Below are 9,709 nucleotides of genomic sequence, written 5' to 3'. Positions count from 1 at the left end.
TCCTTTCTCTCTTAATAATATTAATCCTCACCACAGACTATAACTTCCTTCCTCTGTCTAACATTTGTGAGTACAATTGTCATTTTCTCACCACTTTTTCCATTGTTTTTTTCATTCTGGGGTTCGATCGTTGACTTGAAGCAACTGAAAGGAATGAGTGAATCGAGGGAGGGGGCGGACTGTGGAAAAGTTGATCCAGGTCTGTTTCTCAATTTGCAAACACATGGCAAATGCAGTGCCGCAATGTGAAGTTACAGCCTTTGATATGTAAAAAAAAACAGATATGAGGTGCATTATTTAAATGTGATATGTTGAGATGTGGTGCAATGGGGACTGTAGATGCTAGAGATCAGAGTTGAAACGAATGGCGCTAAAAAGCACAGTAGGTCAGGCAGCAACTGAGGAGAAGGAGAGTCGACGTTTTGGGCACGAGCTCTTCATCAGGAATGATGTGTGGATGGATAAAGGGGCCTCAGCGTCCTTCGAAACAAGTCAATGCCAGTTGTCAAACGGGCTCAGCAAGCATGAGCAAAGCAAGTGGTATATTAGCCAGAGGAATTGAGTGCAGAAGTGGGGATGTCTTCTTGCAGTTCGGTCGGTCGTTGAATGTACTCAAGGCTAAGATCATTTGACTTTGAAGAACAAAGAAGTGGATTGTTATGGGGGAAGGCAAGAAAACGGTTGTAAGACCAGTATAGAACAGTTACAGAGTCATACAGCACAGAAACAGACCATTCAGTGCATCTCGTCCATGCTGACTGTGTTCTGAAACTAAACTAGTCTCACCTGCCAGTGATTGGCCCATATCCTTCCGAACTTTTCCTATTCATGTGCTTATCCAAATGTCTTTTAAACATTGTAATTGTAACTACATCCATCAGCTCCTCTGGGCATGATTCCACACACGAACCACTGTTTGTCTTAAAATAAAATGATGCCCGTCATGTTTTTAAAAAATATTTCCCCTCTCATCTTCAAACTTTGCTCCCTATTCTTGAAACGCCCACCCTAGGGAAAGTATACGTGCCGTTCACCTCATCTATACCCCTCATGATGTTATAATCCTCTCCAAGGTCACCTCTCAACCTCTGATGCCCCAGTGATAAAAAGTTCCAGCTTATCTACATAGATTCGGGCATATTCATATCCAGCTATGAACTGCTCAGTGCTGGTGCCAGCTGGAAAGACCAAATGACCTATTCCACTCCCAACTCTCACACTCTGTGTGTAGGACAGCAAGAGAACATACGACATTGGTGCAGAAAGTAGGCAATTCAGCCCATCAGGTCTGTTCCACTATTCAATTACGGCTGATACATTTCTCAACTCCATTTTGAAATTTGGGTTTTGGAAAGGCAAATCAAGGCAGGATCTACAGTTTACGGGAATTATTCAACAAAGATACCTTGGAGTGCAAGTTCATAGTTTCCTCAAAGTGGAGTTGCAGGTCGACAGGATAGCGAAGAAGGTGTTTGGTATGCTTGCCTTTATAGGTCAGTGCATTTCAGTACAGAAATTGGGAGGCCATGTTGCGGCTGTAAACGACATTGATTCGGCCACTTTTGGAATATTGCGCTCAGTTCTGGTTTCGCTGCTACAGGAAAAGTGTTATGAACCTCTGAAAGGGTTTGGAAAAGATTTACAAGGCGATTGCCAGAGTTGGAGGGTTTGAGCGATTATGGAGAGGCTGAATAGGCTGGGGCTGTTTTCCCTGGAACATTGGAGGCTGAGGAGTGACTTTCTAGAAGTTCATAAGGAGCATGGATAGGGTGAATAGCCAAAATCTTTTCCCCAGAGTAGGGGAGTCCAAAACTAGAGGGTATAGGTTTGAGGTGAGAGGGGAAAGATTTAAAAGGAACCTTATGGGCAACTTTCTCACGCAGCGGGTGATGAGTGTGTGGAATGAGCTGCCAGATAATGGTGGAGGCTGGTGTAATTACAGCATTTTTAAAAGACGTCTGGTAGTAGGGAGAATTGAGAGGGATATTGGCGAAGTGCTGGCAAATAGGACTGTGTTAATTTAGGATATCTGGTCAGCACAGACAATTTGGACTGAAGGAAAGCAGTGAGTGTCAGAAGGTGTCATTGTGAAGACTGGACTTTCAGAACAGCTTTCAAAGATGTTTTATCCTCACTGGGATCATGATGGAATTTGAAGTTTTGTTCTCAGAAGACCTAGATCTCTGGGTTACTTACCCATTATCATTAGATCACAATCTTCACTTCAGTGACAATTTTCTGCTGAATATTTTCCTTTATTCATTCATGGGATGTGGCACTTTATCTCCCAGAAAAACCAAGTTCCATTTCAGAGGGCAGTTACGAGTTAACCACATTACTGTGGATCAAGAGTGACACAATCGCCTCACTGGGTAAGGACTAAAGATTTCCTTCCTTAACAAGATAGGTCCTTATATCAATTGCTAAAATCACCAAAGCAGCGATAAGCTTTATATTCCAGATATATTAATTTATTTCAAAGTGCATCGGGGACATAGCAGTATCAATTTGAAACTCCAGATGTTAAATCCAGTAACAATGCCAAAATACCATCAACTCCGTACAATCTCTAATTTTCCAACACTGACTGGCCTGTAGTTGCCAGTTGTACCCTTTTCCCCTTTATTACTTACTATTCAATTCACCCATTGAATCAATTCTGCCATTTATTCACATCACATTTGCTCTGGTAAGCATCAACTCCAATTCCCTGCCATTTCCCCATAATCCTCAATTCCCTCACTGGTTAAAAAAAATCTGACAGCCTTGAATGTACTTAATGACCCAAGCTCAACAACACTCTGTAGTAACATGTTCCACAGATTTACTGCCCTCAGTAACAATTCCTATCTGTCTTCAACATGCAATCGCTCATTTGCAGGTTATTCCCTCTGGTGCGAGACTCACCCACAAAGGTAAACTTTTCCACATCAACCCCGTCAAGTATCCTCAGAATCTTTTATGTGAAAATAAGGTTACCTCTAAATCTTCTAACTTCGAATAAGTACAGGCCCAACCTATTCACTTCTCTTCATATGATATTCTTTTCATTCTGGTCAACCTTCTCTGGACTGCCTCCAAAGCCAGTATATCTTTCCTTAGGTAAATGACCCTCCCAGTGCTCGGTTGTGGCTTGACTGGTGCCTGACATAGGTTCACTATAACCTCCCTACGTTTATACTCTATTTAAAGGCCAACCTCCCATTTGCCTTCCCTATTATTCACTGAACTTGGCTGAAGTGATGCATGGATATGGGCTTCCAAATCCCTCTATTCAACAGCTTTCTCCATTTAACATTCAACACTTTTCCTCCTGCCAAAGTGCACAACCTCATTCCCCCACATTCTATTCCATCTGCCAAGGGTTTGCGCATTTGCTTAATCTGTCTCTATCCATCTGCAGATATTTCATGTCATTCTCACCACCTGCCTTCCCATCAACCATCTTTTCTGCAATCTTGGCAATAGTGCATTCACTTTACTTATCCAAGGAATTCATATCCATTTTGTAAATAATTTTGGCCCCAGCACTGATCCCGGTAGCAGACTACTAGTTACAATTTGCTATCCCGAACATGCCCCTTATCCCAATTGTATCATTGGTTAGCCAATCCTCTGTCCATGCCTCTTTGTTTATTATTTCATGAGATGTGAATATCATTGGCTCTGCCAACAACCCTTCCCAAACTGTCCTTGAAAAAGTGGTGCTTAACTGCCTCTTAAATTGCTTCACAATTATGATTTGGTCTGCAATAATGTTCAGGAGCGAATTCCAGGATTTTGATCAATAACAAAGAAGCAATGCGATATATTTCACAGTTGGAATGCTGTGTTCACACTTACCTGCTCTTTGGTGGTTGAGGTGATGGTTGGAAGGTGCTTTTGAAGAGCCACCACTTAATCAAGCCAGACTGATAGATTGTGGCCAGAGATTCTGCTTTTTGACTTTCCTCATCAATCTACATTCTTTCCAGCCACGTCTTTAGTCTCAAACTGCCACAGAATGCCTCCTGTTATACCTTCAGTCAACTATAATAATATGACGATTCTTGGGTTGATTTTTCACACCTGAGTGCAACATAAATACAGATCATTGTTTCCAGCTTTGGTGGAACAAAAAACAGCAAATTGGTGGATAATTACAGTTAGTGCAAACAAAGCTCGTAATCGATAATGATTGACCCTGTTCACTTCAATGGCCAAATTACATTTTGAAAACCAGGCATACTCAGACAACATGTCAAAGTGGTGCATAGGAGGAGAAATGGGGCATTGAAGCGGAGTGAAATGATTGCTTTTGGTCACCGCCGCCATTGTCCGAAAATCAGGTGAAAGGATTCTTAAAAGGTGGGCAAACGAGTGGAGCGGTATAACACTTCAGACACCGCAAAGTGTAAGACCACTTTCTAGTGGAAGAAAAGGACATTTCTTATTTCTAGACGAACGGGGAAACAAACGGGGAATACATCTGAATTGGGAGCTCTTTCTTATTAAGGATGTTCCTTCACCACAGTCTTGGTTTAGAGCATCAGTTCTTAATCAGGAATGAAGGTTGGTCCAAGGGGGCTGAGAGATAATTGGGAAGGAGGTGGGGATGAAGGGGAGGTAGCTGTTAATGGAATAGGTCGATGGAGGTGGGGAGAGATCAGGAGAGGTAAGACAGGAGGGTGGAGCGAATAGGTGGGAAGCAAGATAAAAAGGTAGGACAGATCAAGAGGCCAATGCCGAGTTGGATAGTTGGATCTGGGACAAGGCGCGTGGTGTGGGAGTGAGGGTGTGGGGAAATATGGAAGGTGATGAAATCAACATTGATCCCATGTAGTTGATGGGTCCCATGGCGGAAGATGAAGTGTTCTTCCTACAAGCGTCATTTAGCTATATCTTGGAGGGGATGCGGCCCAGGACTTGCATGCCGTTGACGGACTGGAAGGGGGAGTTAAAGTATTCAGCCGTGGGGCGGTGGGGTCGTTTAGTTTTGGAGTCCTAGAGCTGCTCCCTGAAATGTTCTGCAAGTTGGCATCCAGTCTCCCCAATGTGGCAGAACAATGGACATATAAATAAGTCTTATAAACAAATTGTATAAATTTTAGCATGCCAGAGTTATTATCTTCAATTAAGTTGAAGAAAATTTTAATTAAATTGGGTGACTGCATGAAACGGTTTGTTGGTCAGGCTCAACTCATCACCTTCAAATGAGACAATGCCATTGATTGCGGTGAACTGCTCTTTTTGCTATACAATCACAAGTTATTGATTTATTTTCACAACTTACTGGTATTCACACCTGCACATTCAATGTCATCTTCTGACATCAGAAATGAAATTACACCATTCATTTTGACTTACAATATTCGAACAAATAATTTACTAGCACATAGTGAATACAAAGTCTGATTAATATGAAATTAAATTTGACCAAATAAATATAAAATCAAGATGGGAGATAACAACTGGGGGAAGGGCAGAAGGCAAGAAATGCAGCATCATAGAAGGTGCTCCTTCAGGGAGTGCATTTTACGAACTACAACTGCTAAATATAAACACTCTGACAAGATCCTCCGGTTTAAACGTAAACCATATCCCCATACAGTAGATACCATTTAAATAAGTTAATAGATACAAACCTTGAGCAAATTCAGCCTCCAGCTGGGCCCCCGACTTCTTTGAGCTCGGACCTTCCTCCAGCTCCAGGGGATTGTTGAGCTCCTGGGCTCCAGCTTCCACTGCCACTCCTCCACTGAAGAAGCTTTGGGAAGCAGATGCAAAGGCAAGATACCGAACAGAGCACCTTTGCCAAGGAAAGCAGCTTATGGAGACATTGAGCAATAGCATCACATGGTTTTGACCCATCGACCTCTGGGTTATGTGCCCAGCACACGCACGCAGCACTACTCTCCTTCTGTGCTCCCAGAAGCTGGATTGTGGATCAGTGTAAAGTAGATACTATATCTCTGATAACATTGCTGATAACAAGGCAGTGAAGAAAGGTTTAGGCACACTAACCTTCATCAGTTAGGGAATTGAGTATAGATGTTGGGAAGTTATAGTGTAGTTATACAGGACGTTGATGAGGCTGCACCTGGAATATTGTGAACAGGTTTGGTCCCCATGGTATCGTGTGACTTCTGACTTCTTCAACTCTGGGTTTGTGTTGAACTTGATGGGATACTTTGTCCAACTCAGCATGTTTAAACAGTATCTCTCAGAGGGATTCATTTGAAACTTTTTAGGAGGTGAGCTCAACAAGATTGAACTATTCAAAGTTACTTGGACTCTATTTTAAACTTACATCAGGACCAGTAGTCAGAGACACGTACAGCATGTAAACAGACCCTTCGGTCCAATTTGTCCATGCTGACCTGAAATCCTAAATTAATCTAGTGGCTCATTGTGCAACCTCACAGCGCAGGGGACCCAGGTTTAATTCCAGCCTTGGGTGGCTGTCTGTGAGGAGTTTGCATATTATCCCAGTGTCTGCATGGGTTTTCTCTGGGTGATCCTCTTTTCTACCATGAACCAAAGATGTGCAGGTCATGTGGATTGGCCATGCTTAATTGCCCATAGAGTTAGGTACATTAGTCAGAGGGAAATGGGTCTGGGTGCATTACTCTTCGGAGGGTCGGTGTGGACTTGTTGGGACAAATGGCCAGTTTCCACACTGAAGCTAATCGCATCTGCATTTTTTTGACTCTAACGAATTTCAGAGTAGACTCGACGGGCCGAATGGCCTAACTTCTGCTCCGATGATCTTGCGGTCTTAGGTCTCTCTGGATCATTTCATTGCCAATGTGCAGTCCCGGGCCCAATGAGCAGCAGTGTCCTCTGAAAGCAAAGCTCATAGAATCGTAGAACTCCTACAGTGTAGAAACAGGTCCTGCAGCCCAACACATCTGCACTGATCCTCCGAAGAGTAACCCAGTCAGATCAATTTTACTACCCTTCACAAATTGAACACAGACCCCCAAGGTGGAATTGATCCTGGGTTTCTGGTGCCATGAGGCAACAGTGCAAAGCACTGAGTCACCGTGACGCCCATGACCCACCGTGTGGTTGTGGTTGTGGGGGGTGGGAGAGGCAATTGCAGTCCAGCAGAAAACAAAAACACCTCACCTACTCTCCCACTGCACCCACTGTCAGAACTGGCAGGAGGTTCAGTCCATTGGGTGACCCAAGGCAGAACACCGGTGGGATCTGATTGCTGGGAGCGTTGGTGCCCCCGCTGGTGCTTCCACAAGTTGCAGGAAAACATGAACCAGTTCCCACACTCGGGCCAGCTGAAGGGCCTCTCCCCGCTGTGGACACACTGGTGCATCAGCAAGGTGAAGGAGCAGGTAAAACCCTTCCCGCACTCGGGGCAGGAAAATAGCTTCTCCCCAGTGTTGACTGATTGGTGGCTTAGCAGGGCCGAGGAATTGCTGAAGGCATTCCTTCACTTAGGGCAACTAAACGACCTATCCACCATGTGGACCCACCAGTGGGCCAGCAGGTCAGAGGAAAGAGCAAATCCCTTCCTGCACTCGGGACAGAAGAACGGCCTCTCCTCGGTGTGGACCCACTGGTGTCTCAGCAGGTGGGAAGAACTGCTGAAAGCCATCTCGCACTCAAGGCAGGAGAACAGCCTTCCCCGGTGTGGAACAACTGGTGCGTCAGCAGGGCAGAGGAATCACTAAAGGACTTCCCGCACTCAGGTCAGCAGAAGGGCCTCTATCTTCTGTGGATCCATTGGTGCTTCAGAACCCTTTCAAATTCCACAATATCCTTCAGATAGGAGGGAGACCAGAATTGCACACAATATTCCAAAAGTATTCTACAATATTCCAATGTTCTGTACAGCCACAACATAACTTCTCAACTGCAACACTCAGTCAGAGGATTGGGAAAGTTTTCAAAACCCACAAAATAACATCGGAAAGAATGGAAGGACAAACCGAATTTTTGAGAGTCAGCTTGGAAGCATCACTGAGAAATCGGCGGACTGGGTTTATTGGGTACCCGTTCTCCTTAACTACACTATATACGCATTTCTCTTGTGCTCTTCGTAGTTTCTCTGTGCTGCAGTGTGTTGAAATAATGTCCTGATGCAGCTTCGTTTGTGGGTGTTGGGATGATTGCTTCTGCGGTTAAGTACTTGGTTTGTGTGTGTTGTTTTTCTGTAGACGCCAGTTTGAAGTTCCCCATTGACTGTTCGCTCGACTGTGACATCTAGGAATGGCACTTTGTTGTTGTTCTCCTCCTTTCAAACCAGGAGCCCCACTCAGGCCATAGTCTCACTACTTGGAACACCAATATACAGACTAGTCAAAGGCTTCCACTGAAGACTAAAACACCAAGTCGAAGGTTCACGACACTCCAGTTACACCATCCAAGAATTCTTGAGTACCAAAGACACCAAGGTAGAAGAGGATAGAATAATGTTGTCCTTTGACAAACAGCCCTGTTCAAATCCATTAACATCAACGTCGCCAAAGAAAACTGAAGACACTACTGGAAGAACCAAAGACACAAACACCAAACAGCACCAACTTCATCAGCAAAGATAACACTGGAGCTGCGGAGCTGTGCCTTACCACCCACTTCATATTCAGTAACAAGACTAACAAACAGATCAACGGAACACCAATGAAACCACCAATATCAGGATTCCTCGCAGAAGCAATAATGCAGAGACATGAACAAACAGCCCTTCCAACGATCCAACCCAAACTTTGGGTCCGCCACAGTGATGACACTTTTGTCAGCACAAAATGAAACAAATTAGAGGAAACCGACAACACCATCAACAGTATCCTTACTGGCATAAAATTCACAAAAGAGGAGAACAACAACAAAGTGCCATTTCTAGATGTCACAGTAGAACGAACAGTCAATGGTAAATTCAAAACAGCCTCTACAGGAAAACAATGCACGCGAACCAAGAACTTAACTGCAGAAGCAATCATCCATACACATCCAAACAAATCTGCATCAGGACAATATTCCAATGAGCCACTACACACTGCAGCACCCAGGAACTATGAAGATCAATAAACAACTGTACAGCGCATTTCGGAAGAATGGTTAGCCAATAGTCACTCTGAAAATGGTTTCCCTGGCCGGGAATCGAACCCGGGCCGCAGCAGTGAAAGCGCTAAATCCTAACCACTAGACCACCAGGGAGACACGGTTGCACCGTCATATGCTCTACTGAAAATTGCTTCGCTGCCCGGGAATCGAACACGGGCCGTCGTGGGAAGAAGACTTCCACCTGCACATCCACCAATGCCATTTTTTTGTATCCATGGCTCCCGATGCGAACTCTACAACATTAGGGAGACTGGAGGGTCAAGTCACATTTCCGGGACACCCGCACCAATCAACCCCAAAGCCCCGTGGTTCAACATTTCAACCCCCCTCCCACTCTCCCGAGGACATGCAGGTCCTGGGCCTCCTTCACCGCCGCTCCCTCCCTACCCGACGCCTGGAGGAAGAACGCCTCATCTTCCGCCTCGGAGCACTTCAATCCCAGGGCATCAATGTGGACTTCACCAGTTTCCTCATTTCCCCTCCCCCCATCTTACCACAGTTCCAATCTTCCAGCTCAGCACTGACCTCATGACCTGTCCTACCTGTCAATCTCCCTTCCCACCGATCCGCTAAACCCTCCTCTCTGACCTGTCACCTCCATCCCCACCACCACTCACCTATTTTACTCTTTGCTACTTTCGCCTCA

At 44.8% G+C, this 9,709-nt stretch overlaps 1 non-coding gene across 1 annotated transcript; it reads right to left on the bottom strand.

Annotated features, from left to right (window-relative positions):
* Window positions 1-9,084: 9,084 nt before the first annotated feature.
* Window positions 9,085-9,156, bottom strand: trnae-uuc (transfer RNA glutamic acid (anticodon UUC)). The gene has a single exon. It is a non-coding gene; the product is annotated as a tRNA-Glu (tRNA).
* Between the last annotated feature and the right edge of the window lie 553 nt (window positions 9,157-9,709).

The sequence above is a fragment of the Chiloscyllium plagiosum genome, unplaced genomic scaffold, assembly GCF_037043375.1.
Source record: "Chiloscyllium plagiosum isolate Xiang-an unplaced genomic scaffold, Cpla_swu_hap1 HiC_scaffold_27, whole genome shotgun sequence".
In the NCBI taxonomy this organism is placed as follows: domain Eukaryota; kingdom Metazoa; phylum Chordata; class Chondrichthyes; order Orectolobiformes; family Hemiscylliidae; genus Chiloscyllium; species Chiloscyllium plagiosum.
The sequence above is the reverse complement of the archived record's forward strand: the minus strand, read 5'-3'. Positions and strand labels throughout refer to the sequence as shown.